The sequence below is a fragment of the Oxyura jamaicensis genome, chromosome 1 (assembly GCF_011077185.1).
Source record: "Oxyura jamaicensis isolate SHBP4307 breed ruddy duck chromosome 1, BPBGC_Ojam_1.0, whole genome shotgun sequence".
NCBI classification, from domain to species: Eukaryota; Metazoa; Chordata; class Aves; order Anseriformes; family Anatidae; genus Oxyura; species Oxyura jamaicensis.
The window spans coordinates 93,023,415-93,038,126 of NC_048893.1; the positions used below are offsets into that span (position 1 = coordinate 93,023,415).

Below are 14,712 nucleotides of genomic sequence, written 5' to 3' on the forward strand. Positions count from 1 at the left end.
GTTCTGTTGTCCTTGCACAACTTTGTGGTCGACTGAATCAACCAAAGGTTGTTTGATTAGTTCTGATAAAAGAAGAGTTAAGTATGACACCAGAGTTAACAGTGAGTTGGTTCATATTATGGGACAGACTGTGTCTTGGGAAAGCTGGGACTAACCTTGGTTAAAGCTGTCTTGCTTCTTTGCATATTTACCTCCCTACAACATGAAACATATTTCGGAGACTGTATATTGTTTGAGGCAGGGATTTTCTTCACTAAATTTATGCAAGTTACCTGGAGTGGCTTAGATCTTGCTTGATTTAAACCATCATGAGAAGGAATACACAGCCTGTGGACTGGTTTCTTTGTAAATATTAAGGCCCAAATGTCCTCCCCAAACCAGCAGGTCTGACTGTGTGTAGCTTAGTAACTGTGTCATGGAAGTCTTGTGGCCTGCTTTTGAGCATAGTAATTTGGCTAAATTAGGTGATCTTTAAAACTAGGACGACAACAACAACAACAAAAAAAGGAACACTCCCCCTCCCCCCCCCAAAAAAATAAAAAATAAAAAAATTTAAAAACCTGATATTGATTCAAAGACTTGCAATGAAAGAGAAGCTGCTTTAAACAGTAATTTGTTGGGATTGATTGTGCTTGCAGCTTGAGATCTGAGCCTTATTTCTCATCTATGTTTATCTAGTTTGAACTTGAAGCCTTGAACATTGTTCATCCTTTTGTCTTTTAGACTGAAGAGGACTGTGCCATCAGATTAGATAATAGTAACATTAAAGTTCCCATATTCATCTGCTTTTAACTTTCTATTTGAAAAGCAAAATAAATTGTATTACTCTAATCTCATCTTTTTAATATGTTTCTTTTCACGGCTCTCAGAACCTCCTCCAAATGTTCATTATCTGTCTTGCAGGCTTGGAGCCAGCTGACCTACTCCAACTCCTTCAGAAGGCTTGTCTATACAAGATTATATAGGAAACAATGAATGAGAACAATCACGTATAGAATGCAAATATGAGAAACTTTATCATATATGAGTAACAGGCAGAATAGTTCTGTTTAGCTTTAGGCAAGCTGAGCAGAAGTTACGGAGAAAGAAATTTTGGAGTTGAGAGACAGATGAGCCAAGCTTTTCTGTAGCTAAAAGGTCAGAAAAACCAGCCTTGCAGCTACATAGGCAATTAATATAACTTTTACCCTTAGTGCAATCCTATTTCAGTATAAATTAACTATCCTACTGATCACCTTATATTAAGGTATTTTATATTATAAATGAAGATAGTAAAAGAGGGGCCTCTGTAGATGACAAGCACTTAAAATATTGTTGCTGAACTTGGGTAAACCAGATGAGAATTTTTTTAAAAAAATATAGCTTTCATAGAATGTCATAGAATATCCCGAGCTGGAAGGGACCCATAAGGATCATCAAGTCCAATAAGAGTTTCTTCATAATGGTCTTTCCACCTAACTTAATTATTCATGTTCTTATTTTCATTCTGCACCCGGAGAATCATAATTTGGACACAGTTCCTATCCATCATGGTAATACATTTGTTTATTATTTTATATCACGTTTGTATGTACTCACTGTAGTACATGATGAAGCTGTTAAGTAAAATTGATTTTTTGCTACCATGAAAGCCTACTTTCTTTAGAGTGGATGTCTACCACTCTCATTACTTCCTAACTACCATGTTAAGGATTAACAGGCAAGATGGATGCAGGTCTTCAGATGCGCTATTGCTCTTGGAGTTTTCCAGACTCTTTGGTCTTTGCTCTCTGGGGAGTACTTTGGAAAGCTGACATCAGCTTATCTCCCTATTCTTCCACTGTAAGAAAAAGGAAGAGGGAAACTGGGGTTGTGCCAGAAGGAGAATGAAAACTTCTGAAGTTATTCTGAATCCTCTGGGAAAGCATCTTTCTCCAGAAGTTGTAGAAATGTATTGTGCCTGAGTCTCCTAAGCTAAAGGCATTCTTGAAATGCCTTCTCTTAGAACCCAGATATTTAACCTGATATTTTGCTGTGAATCAGAGTCTTCACCTTCTCACTATCTATTCCCAATCTTTCTTCTTTGCCAACTTTGTTATCTGTGATCTGGAAGAAAATAAAGTCACTACTGATAAAATTAATTAGCAGCAGAACAGTCCTTGCAGGGATTTCTCTGGAAACGCAGCTGTTCAGTGTTGTTTCTACACTTACATGAACAGTTTAGTCCTATCAGACAACTGTCAGCATGTTTTGAAAGTGCTTTTTTTCCTTTCTGGGCAGGACAATTTGTGCCAGAAGAGCATGCTGGAACCTATCACATTGCTTTCTTTTCATACCACTAGCCCTTTAGTAATCAAAAGGAGGGAAAACAACTTAATTACAGAAACATATGTGTGCTTTATTAAAGCATTTCTTAAGAAAACAAATGCCAGTACTGTGACAAACAGTGTCTAATTTGTTTGCACTCAGGTTTTACCTTGCCAGGTCAGGTGGTATTCCCTGGAGCACAGACAGGCTGGTCTGTCCCTGGAGGAGCTACTGAGCACAGGAAGGGCAGGAGTTTCCTGAGAACATCATGGAAGTGGGATCTTGTCTTTCATAAGCCACTATAAAAAAGCTAAATATTCTAGGTGATATTGTAAAGAAACCTAGCTTTTGTTTTAAAATGGTGCAGTTTTCTCTGGGCAATTCACAGTAAGAGACAGTTTCTGCAGCCTCAAAACTTGCATTGTTTCAATGTTCCCTCACAACTGCTCTCAAGAGTCCCTAGGTAGTTTATTCTCTTTCCCTCCATCTTCTCGCAGTGCTTTCTCTTGACTTTTGTGAGTATTTTTAAGGCTAAAATTTGAGCATACAATTTTAATAACAAGTGGCAGTACACCTGGCCAGTGAAACTGATCTTTATATAATAGAGGCCTCCAAACCTCTAAAGGCCCAGAAAGTGCTAATCAGATTTCCTGGATTCTTTGCATCCATTATGCACAAAAAGTCTGGGGCTTTTTGTTTAAGTTATTTAATCAGTAATTGCTGTATTGAATGGCATATTTTCCTAACTTGATAGATCACTGTCTTATTTATTCATCAAGGTCTGTACTTTGTTTGCTGTGTGTACCATTGACGAATTTTAAATGCAGGGTTATGAAAGCAGAAAGAAACAGCTCTGTTGTAAATAGCTGCAGCTTTTAATTTTTTAAAATGCGAGATAGTTTTGGAAACAGTTTCTAAACAATTACAGCCTGACATTCATACATAGTTAACAATAAGCTAATGCCAAATTTTGACAACTGATACCAGTTCAAGCAGAACTACATCAATAACGCTTCTTAATTGGTATAAGCCCATTCAGGCAGATAAATTACATAAGGACATATGGGTCATGTACTCAGAAGACACTAGTAATAAATGCATGTGGTCTATGAGTGGAGAACAACGCAACTTATTTTGGAATGGATACTTGCTTGTGTGTGTTTAGTGACTTCATCCAAAATGTTCAGAGGTTTCCACAGCTGGAAGCTGACCCGCTAATGTTGTGGCTCCAGAGTTTGCCTCTTTGCAAGAGTGGATCTTGGTTGTTTGCAGTATATTCCGATGTTTGTGCAGACTTTAACTTTCAAATACAACTGGATTAATAAACTGGGACAAGTGTATCTAGGTGAAATGAGAACTCATCCGTATACTGCTAAGCTTTGTGGCAGTTGGGAAATGTTTGATCATAATAATTCAATGCATATCCAGGTATTACAACCTAACAACAGTATAGATGTAAGAGTAGATGCTTGTTTAATTTTCAGGAGTATGATTTCTCATTGCCAAGCACATTTTATATTTATCTAGATATAACAACTAGAAATTAATTGGTTGATATTTCTATTTCTTACTGTTATAAGGCTACAAATGTTGTTATTATTCTATGTATTTAACATCCTGTTTTGCAAAAGGTATCAATGAATTCCTTGTTGTTCAAAGGCTTGGTTGATTAAAGTAGGTGCTTAAATCTCATCAATTTCAGATATTTCAGTGGGTTGTCAACATTTGTCAAAAATTCTCAACAGGAACACTCCCAGAAATCAGTTTTAAGAGTGCATTTATGTCTTTTTGTGTATGCCACAGTCCAAAGTATCTGCTGTTATAAATGAGTGAAAATAGATTAAGCACACTCAGACCAGCAGGAAATCGGATCAAGGATTTGCAGTGATGAGCAAATAGAGGTATTTTCTCAAATTCATTTGACAAGACTGGTCTAGTGTTGCTGCCCAAGGGTAGGAAAGCATAAATACCTCAACAGTGGTAGAGATGCAATACTGTTTGACTGTGCTTGATTTATATATTTATTTATTTATTTATCAAACCAAGCCTCAAGACTAAAGAGAGTAATTTGAACAAGCCTGTGTATTTTGGTATAATATACTCATTTTAGCGGGCAGATTAATCATGTAATTAATTTTGAGGCTTGAGTGTCAACTAGCAAATACCAGTACACAATATCTTCTGCATAGTCACAGGTAAGACTGTTTGCTTGACATTTTCTTCACGTAATACCAAGAACATTCCCAAATAATGGGGATAGTTTGTGAATATTTCACAACACAAAAGCATGCCCAAGTTTACTAGAGTCAGTATTTGAAGAATACTGTTTGAACAGCTCTAACAAAAGTAATCAATGATATTATTTGAACAGAAGTGTGTTTTTAAGAAAAGATATTCTGTGTCAATAAGGGAGGCATTTAGAATTTGTATGTGCTCAGAATTAGGTATATTGTGTAGTTTTTACGGAGCTCTGGATGGAATATTCTTTTTCATGTTGATTGCATCAAAATACAGGCCAGCAAGCATGTATTTTGGTTCTGGCTCATCTGCCTATAAGCTCATTGAACTATTTCCAAAATAAAGAATAAGGATAAACGGCATTTTGGTGATAGCCACATAATTGTATTATCAGCTGCAAATACTCAAAAGCAAGAGTTTTGCTGGATGTCTTTTTAGGAGATCGATGTGGCTATATTGTATTAGATTTTTGGCCAGTTTCCTAGAACTTCATCACGTATGAGTTTTAAACCTCAGTCGTCGTTGGATTTTTCTGGTGTGTGTGTGAAAGAGAAATGCTTATGTCTTCAGTAGCATTTAATTTTTTACTTATACATTGTAAAATTTTATGAACCAGAGCTGTAATACAACATTGCAGTGCACAGCCCATTGGTATTGCTGTAATCATTCAATTGAGAGACCTGTGTGGGCATGATTCAATAGGTAATGGACTGTATCAGTTCAGCCTGACTGTTGGGATTTTATTGCTCTACCCACCTTTGTGACAGCTGCTTATTAGTGTGCAGTGCTTTAGAGAAGTCAGAATAGGAAATGAGCTCTCTGGTATTTCCACATTATACTCTGTGGATTGGCATTTTGGTAGATAGGGGAGGTCTTCACCCACCCTCTCCCCCCCAAGAATTTCCAATTCTCAGGTTTGAGCGGGTTCTATCTGACAGACCAAACATGTTATAAAGCCCATCATCTTACTTTGATTAATGCTAATAGGATTTGTGACCGTAAAGCACCATGTAGTGAGTTGAGAGTTTATGCCAATGGGATTTTTTTTTCTTTCTTCTATGGCTTTATGTATTATCTTTCATCAGTAGGCAATGGATTTCCTTTCCACATAGCTGAAGGAATCAACATCAGCAGGGAGTAAGAAGGTGTCTTCATCAAATTAAATTCATTTACTTTCATATGCGTGTAACCATTTCTCTGCACTGACCGTGAAATATGGTAATGGGTACGGAGTCTGTCAGCTCTAGGTCATCTGTTTAAATTGGGCCCAAGCTGGCAAGGATCATCAGTCTTTATTCTCTGTTGGTCGTACAGGACACGGTGTGGAATTGACTTGGCAAGTGCAGCCCACTGTCTCTGGGAGTGTGGTCCATGTCATTGAAATAAATACAGCGGGTCAGCTTGCTTCCCGCACGTGTTGCCTTAATGGAGATGAAGGATTTAAAGCCTAATCCCAAGCCCACTGAAATCACTTGGAGGATCATTTCTTTCAGTGGATGTTAAAGCAGGTGCAAGAAATGCAAGCAGTTTGAAAGCTGTATCCAGAGGATGGCTAACCTGTGATATTAGTGTTGATGTTATCATTTGTGTTTTTCTGTCAAAAACACTGAGGCAATTTGAGTAGAAGATTATACCATCCTCAAAGTTCTGCTCTGAGAATAAATACACAGCTTTTGTGCAGTGCTGTTTTTCTATTTGTCTTCATTAATAACAAGACATTCCCTTAAAGTATTTCTTACAAATATTTAAAAGATTTCATTTGCTCTACGCATATGCTCAATTAAACATCATTATTTATTGCTAGAAAGTGAGGAATTTCTAGCAAGGAAGTTTCAACAAATTATTAAGCATTTCAAAAGTTCCTATCTACATTGAACTAACGTTACATTGTCTTTACATGCAGGAAGGGTAAGTGGAAGCTAACAAATATCCCACAGCCTTATTTTCATTTCAAAGACTGGTCTTCCATGTCATGTGTGATGTGCTGCCATTATTACAAGAGGCAGATTAGGCAGTCATCTTAATGAAATGGGAATAAGATGAATGCAGAAAAATCAGATGCTGTGGGGGCATACTCCACTAAGCAAAGTATTTGCAGTAACCATTAGGCAGGATGTAAGTCAATAGAGTACCTGAACAGAAGGTGCTATATATTGTTGTTCTTAGAAAATTTGGTGTAATTGCCTTTTATTATTAAAATGGATGACTTCTTTTATATCTGAGTGCTCGCTTCTCCTCTGCCTTTCTCATTCCCAGTAGTAAATGCGACCTGATTTATAGTTGCATATAAAAACTGCAAATCACGTGGCTGTTCAGGATACAGTTACTATGAAGAGGTGTAAATGGTAGTAAAAATGAAGAAATCAGCACTGTGAGCTGTATCAATGTACGTGTACTTTTTTCCAGATACACCAAATAATTGGGCATACTGTAGTAGAGTCAGGGGAGCTAGCAAGATTTCCAATACCCCGCATTTCACTACAATTTAGGAAGTAAATACATTAAATCACTCTTCCACACCAACTTCACTCACAGCTGTTAATAGCTGTTGTGGTGATGTGAGGCAGCCTTAAATCCAGCATCTGCAGCCCTCAGCAGGGACTGCGATACATGGTTTCTGGTCTGAAACTTTCTGGGAGTCCTCAGGCTGGAGGTAAAGGCCCAAAATCTTGTGGTTCCTTGTGTCCAGAGAGAGTGACTCTTTCTAAGCAAAATACATCATCTCCTCATATGTGTACAGTACCCTTGAGTTACTCTGCCACCTGGTAAATCTGTCACCTGGTTAACAGACATGGGAAGCAAGAGAGCTGTGTAATTAAAATGGCTTCAAGAATGGTGTGTGTTTCATGATGTCTGGCTGAAGCCCCAGTTCGGTGCAGCTACCAGGCAAACAGGGGTGTCTGTATCAAATCAGCCTCCAAATACAGCATTCAGGCAGACAACTGACTGCTTCACGGCTATTTTCAATCAGAGATACTATTCTGTGAAGGAAAGCCAAGGATTTTCTTCTCCCTTTCCGTATTTCAAGTCAGTCGAAAATGGGTGTTAAAAGATGTGGTCTACTCTATTTTTCTTGTTGGTTTTCCAAAGATTTCTTTTAACATTAGTAGTAAAATTCCTAAAAATGAGTTCAGTGTGACTGTTGTTACTAAGAATCATTGTATTAGGACACATTAGGCATCTTAGCCTTCTTATTTCCCTGTACTGCTGACTTCTTTCTACCTGCTGGGTGGTGCTCTGCTTGTCTACACCTTCCCATTAGCCTCCTTTAGTTCCACCTAGACTGATCATCAGCTATCTCCTGTTTGAGTTAAGTGGGGACTCCTGCACAAACACTGTATTTGTAGGAACTTTGACGGCAAGCTTCTGACTGTGTAGAAGTTTGAATAGGGGGAGTTCCTGATGTTCTTCTGGAGAACTGACATATCCTACATGCACCAGACAAAGAAAGCTTTAAATGTAGTCATCTTTCCACATGATCTCTCCTAATTTAACATACACACAGAGTAAACGTCTTCAAACATTTAAGAAGTCTTCAGGCAACTTTTTTCCCTTCAGGGTTATTATGAGATCCTGTGCTGGAGATTTATATTTGTTTAGCATAACATTTCTTACACTCTGAAGCTGACCTCGCATCCCATCCAGCCCCTCAGAGTGCAGACACTAGCACTTCTGGGTGAGAATAAAAATTGCAATGGGTGAAAAAGGCAGCAGGCAGAATTCCTACCCCTTGTTCTGTTTGTACCTATCAAAGCAGGAGCCTCTCCCTTCATCCTCTTATTTCCCTCTAATTGAGTAAGTCTACAAACTATGTTTTTACTTAAGAAAAAAAAGCCTTATAAAATTGAGCCAAACTTTGTCATCTCTGTCCCTTCAGGGCTTATACATCTGAAAAAATCTAAGGGTATGTGCCTTGCTCGTAGTAGAGAGATTTATCGATAGTGATACTAATGTATCCCCATCATTATGCTACTGTTTTCCTTTTCTGTTGTCAAAAAGACAGAGATGAAGTTGTAGGGCATTTACAAAGTATTACTGCATCTCCAGCAATTATAATTCCTTAAGATGTTCTGTCTTGCCCTGTTCAACTGCTTTTTACTTTTGTTTATGTTCCCTTTTGTATCTTCCTAAACTTTTCAGCCTTTAGCAATGTTAGGAGTTATGGAGTGTCACAAGGGAGCCTGACTATCTTTTGTTCCTAGTGGCAAATGAGTTGATATCCGAGGCAGATAGACTCTTCTTTTCTCCCGATTAATTGCAGAGTCTTATTTTAAAGGATGGATACAAGCCTGTCCCTGGTGCATGCTGACTTCAGTTAATCAGTTTGTTAATTTGAGGGTGTGTTTTGGAGCATAGGGATTTAGGAAAAAGAAAGGGTTCTGATTCCACTTGTGCCATCTGAAAATCCAGGGATCTCTAGAGTTCTCAATTGATTTTTTTCCTTTAATGCCAATACAAAAATAATATCCAAAACTTACTGAGAAACTATGTATTCATCTTGGTCAAGGTGACATCAGTTTTTTTATATTTTTATATCAGGTAAGGTACTGCAAATATGTACTAATTCTCTTTTCTGCTTGGTTTCAGATTTATGCAATGTGAAGTATCTTACCAAAATGGATGGACCAGGTGTGCCTAAGTAACGGCTGATTGATAGCAGGTGTTGCCCCACACTTTTTAAATAATAAAAAGACTCACTCAAGTTGTGACTGGGAAGAGAGCTATGAGTTCACCTCAGAAGCAGAGAGGTGTGGATAATGACTTGCCTTCCAGAACTGGAGAGAGACAGAACAATGTGGGATCCAAGGTAAGAGCGAAGATGCATCTAACAGGGTTAGGTGTGTGCTCTGCTTGGGAAGGTTAAGGAAGTATGTGCGCTATATGTACTTTTGCTGTTTACGTCTAGCACAAGGAAGCTGTTCCCTGGCTGTGCGATATCGGTCTTGAGGGAACTGGTGTCTGGCTATGGGTATCTGGTGCAGAAGGAATATGATGGCTGAGTTTTAAGGGTACCTGTTAGAATGGATTAAGATTACAGACAGGTTATGTCAAGAATTTAGAGGAACACAAGAAAAGGGAATGGTTGTAGAGGTGCCCCAGACATGAACTCTCTTCTAGCTTTTAGAACAGGCTGTGCATTTCAATTTATGACTAGTTTATGGCAGCTAAAGCCATGTTCTTATCAGGTGACCTGAATGATGTCTTCTTTTTGTTTATCTGTGATTGTGTGCTGTTTTTTGGCTGGGATAAAGTTAACTTTCTTCATAATAGCTTGTATGGTGCTATACTTCGGATCTGTGATGAAGAAAGCGTTGATAGCACACCCATGTATTAATTGCTACTGAGCAGTGCTTACACAGCATCAAGGTCTTTCCTTACCTTCTTCTGCTACGAAGAAGAATAGGGTGGGTGCAGAAGAAGCTGCTGGGAGGCGATGCCATCACGACAGCTGCCCCCCACTGACCAAAGGGGTGTCCCATACTGTATGACCTTGTGCTCAGCAATAAATACAGGGGGAAGGTTGCCAGGCCTGCTGTGGCCTGTGGACTGGCTGGACATCAGTCAGCTGGTGGTGCACAGTTGCATTGTACATGACCTTTTTTCTTTTTTGTTTCCCACTTTTTTTAAAATTTAATTTATTAAACTGTCTTTATCTCAATGCATTAATTTTCTAAATTTAGCCTTTCATAGTCTTCACTTATCCCATTAGTTGGAGTGAGTCAGTGGCTGTGTGGGGCTTGGCTGCCTGCTGAGTTTAACCCATAACAGGTGTTCTCTAGAGAATGATGTCATTGTGGCTTATGCAATTCATTAGCTTGTTTTGCTCTTAAATATCTGCATTTTCATTGCTTTGGGTCTAAATTATATCTCTTGCTTTCTGATACCCCCCCCAAAAAACCTTCATTTAAGTTCAAGTGTGGAAAATCCCAAATACTTGAATTATGTACTAGACTTCAGAGGAGTTGGATGTACTTAATGTTTGCCCTTCGCTCTTTTTGACTTGTTTAAAGATCTCCAGTCAGAGCCATAAGTGGTTGCATGGTGCACTGAGTAGTCAACCACCCCCTTTGGAAACAGATATGGAGGGGAAAACTTAAAGCAGCAGAGAATGTTATTAGCATGCTGTGCTGTCTCAGAAGCTGGTAGAGAACAAAGCCACTTGGCAGCTCTGAGGGATGTTCTGGGTTTAGCTGCTGAGAGTTTTAGGGGGTTGGCTCTTCTGGGAACTGTGTGTAGCTAGCACGTCTGTGCTGCACAACTACCAGGGGTCTGTTCGGACAATGCCTGCACATTAGGGTTACTGACAAATCTCCCTCTAAAAGCAGTAGGCTGGAATTGAGCCACATACGGCTCAAGAAAATTTGTAGAAGCTGTGGAAAGATGGCTTGAAAACTGATAAACATTTAAGTATTGAATGTGTTCTTGAATCTGTAGTTGTAATCTTCTGTATGTATCTATTTTCTAGCTGTTCTGTATATGAGAACATAGCTGTTCTGATAATACATCCATTCCTATAATGAAATCAACAACTAGAACCCTGCTGTTAATACTCTAGATAACATATGCATACTATTTATAAATGTTTTGTTTTGCACTAAACTATTAAGATGGTGGTTGTCTTATTATTTTCCATATATACTTATAGAAATTTACATGGGAGATTTAAGTATCAAGTCTGTTTATTTGCCTCTTTCACTAACAGAATTATGTTTACTATATTGATTTTTTTTTTTATTAGCATCACATTATTAAATATGAATTGGTGACTTCTTGTAGGTAAATCTGAGATTTTAAAGGTTGGTGCCTTGAAATACAGTTAAATTTACTTTCTTATGGCTGTTGCTTTCTCTGAGTAGCCGGGTGTTGTGTGTTTCCTGTATTTAAACAAATGTTACTGAATCATGAAACTTGTATTAGACATAGAAGTGTAGATATTGATATATTATGCTAATGCTGTCCAACTTAGTTAATCCATGGTTTGATTTTAATATCGACAGTTATCGTGTATATTATAAAGAACATACAATGGCTATTTTTTGTTGTTGTTGGCATACAAAGAATAGAATCAAAATTATAAACTTGAAATCTTTGTAGGGATGAAATCAAGATTTGAATCAAAAGCAAGGGGATTCCAAATCCAAAGTGATTTGAACAAAAAGTTTGTGACTAATGAAAGCCTGTGAGGCTTTCCCACCTCTTCAGCCCCCAGAAATGAACAGAAAAGGGGAAACCTAGTTAGTAGTCAAAATACTGCTTCTTATGGTCCTCAATGGGAGAGGATGCATAGTATCTCTAATTCCGCTGAATTTCCCCAGCAGGGAATCAGTGTCTGAAGGTGTATATATAGACTTCTCTTTAGGATGTTGTTGTGGTTTAACCCGGCTGGCAGCTAAACACCACACAGCCGTTCGTTCACCCTCCCCCCTCCCTCTCTGGGATGGGGGAGAGAAACGGGAAAGTGAAGCCTGTGGGTTGAGATAAAGGCAGTTTATTAAGATAGAAAATAATAATGATAATAATAATAATATGTACAAACAAGTGATGCACAATGCAATTGCTCACCACCCGCTGACCGATGCCCAGCCCAACCCCGAGCAGCCGGCCCCCCACCCCGGCTAGCCACCCCTATATATTGTTTAGCATGACGTCAGATGGTATGGAATACCCCTTTGGCCAGTTTGGGTCAGCTGTCCTGGGTTTGTCCCCTCCCAGCTTTTGCTGCACCCCCAGCCTGCCCGCTGACAGGACAGAGTGAGGAGCTGAAAAGTCCTTGGCTTAGTATAAGCAGTGCTCTGCAGCAATTAAAACATCAGCATGTTATCAGCACTCTTCTCATCCTAATCCAAAACATAGCACCCTACCAGCTACTAGGAGGAAAAATAACTGTCCTAACTGAAACCAAGACAGATGTTCAGAGCAGTATTTTAGGATGCACACACCAGTGAGCTGGTTTTCTTTGCCCTTGCTTTCCCCCCCCCCCCCCATCCTTCTTTTTGTAGTTTGAAGTGGGAGAATGGCATATGCAATGAGGTGCTCCTTGTGCAGTAGGTATGTAAACAGACAAAACTGAGAATTTAACATGTGAGAAGCTCCTCAATTGTATTGCTGTATTTCATTGACACTTCTGCGCACTGGTACTCATTTCTTAACTTTCCGCAGTAAAGAACAGGCAGTGGTAGGCAAACATCTCTGGAGGTTCAAACTCGTGTTCAAGTATGGAAGAACAGATCCTACAAATTATCAAATCCCCTATTTATCAACTTTATTCAGTCCTGGAAATATTGCAGACATATTGTATGCTGGGCAGTCAGAATGCTTCCGTGTTGTAGACCCAGGGATGTAATATCTGTTTCAAAACATGGTTTCACTTTTAAGTGTAGAAGATGGGCTGTGTAATATCAGTGAGTGTGCTATATAATACCCTAATGAAGGGGGAGAAGGGGAAGGAAGTGACCTGGCAGTAACATATAGATAGATATATTTATGAGCATGCAGAGACCAAATGAGGCAATTGTATCTTACCACAACTGCTCTGTTATTTCTTACTTGTATGCAGCACCTGAGGGTGAATTTCAGCATCTCTGATTTTTCTCTTCAGGAAAATTTTCAGTGGAGCTCAATTGTGTGTTCCCTGAGTCCACTCCTTTCTCCTCATGCTTCTGAAATCTGTGTTGAAATTGACTTTCTCTGTCAGCACAAACACTAGAAGTTGTAGGAAATAGATTCCAGTAGGAGATCTTGGCTGCACAGTCATGGTTGAAAAACCTGACTGAGCTGTAGATGGAAAATCACATAATAAATCATCACTAAAGAAAGAGGCTATGCTTCATAGAAGCTGTATGTACTTAATGGTGGATCGCTGTTTGGAACCACAGAAAATCTCGTACATCCTGTGAAGGCAAGCAAACTCATCAGGGTGCTTGGGAGAAGAGCTTTCATTGCTGATCTATCAGGTGGTTAACTTCTTGAAGATGCTAGCTGGGGGTACCTGAAAGTATCTAAGGTTGCTGCTGCTGCAAATTAGCATCCCCTCTGGGGTGACCACAAGTACTGTACTGAGCAACATCCACGTTCTTTATTGCTTGCTTCATGCAGAGTATGGCACTAAACAGTTCATACATTCCAGAAAATGAGAACTGTTCCGGAATAGTGTGGATTTCTGATTTCCATGAGATCCTTGCTATGAGTATGATGTAGAAACACAGAAGTTAGGGTGTCAGCTGTGGAAAGTGCAGTCCTCCCTTTCCCCAAGGCAGTTTTCTCTTATTGGTGGTGCCGTTTGCCACAGCTGTTGGTATTTGGAAAAGCTGAGTTGAAGTGATTAACCTGTTTTGGCATGGGAGTGAAAAATGGTTTTTCCTGTATCTTGTTAGAGAATTTGTACAACTATTGTGATTGCATGTCTGTCAAGATCCCTGTGTTTTGAAGCATGACATTGGAAGGCTGTGGAAGAAGAAATTCCTTTCCTTTCTTCAGCAATGGAAAAGTGTGTCATGTGGCAAGGCATTCTGTTTACTTATTACCTAGCTCGCTAAATTCTGGAAGTGGTTCTCCCCCTGTGCTGGTGGAGGTTTCCTGGAGGAAGCATGCTCATTTGCTTGCAGCTTATGCACAAGTATATGCCATTTTTAAAATGGTGCTCAGCTTGGAAGCAGGAATGTGAGAAGCTGGAGATGAAGATGGAATTGCAATGAGTGCTGTACAAGTCATCATCATTATTGTAATGGCTTCACAGCATCCATACACGCAGCCATTCCCTGAAGAAGCCCCTCTAATGTAAACTACTTAAAGCTGGATTACAAAGAGCCCCATCTCTTCTCTCTAGTTGAGCTTAAATTAAAGATGGTTTCTGAAAGTTTAAGTTGCCCTTCAGTAAAGCTGTCTTGCTGTTTTATGTGTATGTATACATACTTGTTTTTTTCCTATATACTTCAATAAGTTTGCCTTCTAGAACAAGTGATGATAATCTTTTCTTTGCATTAATTCTTCCTGAGAAGAAACTTTATTTAGAAAGGGAAACCATCTAGGTTCAGGCTCGCTCTATTCAAGAGCACTATGAAGGAACATCCCATTGTGATCTGTGATTACTGTTATTTTGTCTAGTATTTTTCTTTAGAAGGGGAAGCTTAAAAATGTTATTAATTCATATTTTTTTCTATTTACTTTTCACATTGCTTTCCCCAGTAG

General features: G+C 39.0%; 1 long non-coding RNA gene across 5 annotated transcripts in view; it reads left to right on the forward strand.

Annotated features, from left to right (window-relative positions):
- The window catches only part of LOC118160469, a 35,255-nt gene extending 25,692 nt beyond the window's left edge, over nucleotides 1-9,563 (forward strand). For 4 of the 5 annotated variants that reach the window (XR_004747520.1, XR_004747519.1, XR_004747522.1 and 1 more), the window contains 2 exons: nucleotides 9,112-9,331; nucleotides 9,431-9,563. This is a non-coding gene — a long non-coding RNA (uncharacterized LOC118160469). Of the gene's footprint in view, nucleotides 1-8,197; nucleotides 8,320-9,111; nucleotides 9,332-9,430 lie in introns of those variants that run through there. The other variant, XR_004747523.1, reaches the window with a different exon arrangement.
- The last annotated feature ends 5,149 nt before the right edge of the window (nucleotides 9,564-14,712 follow it).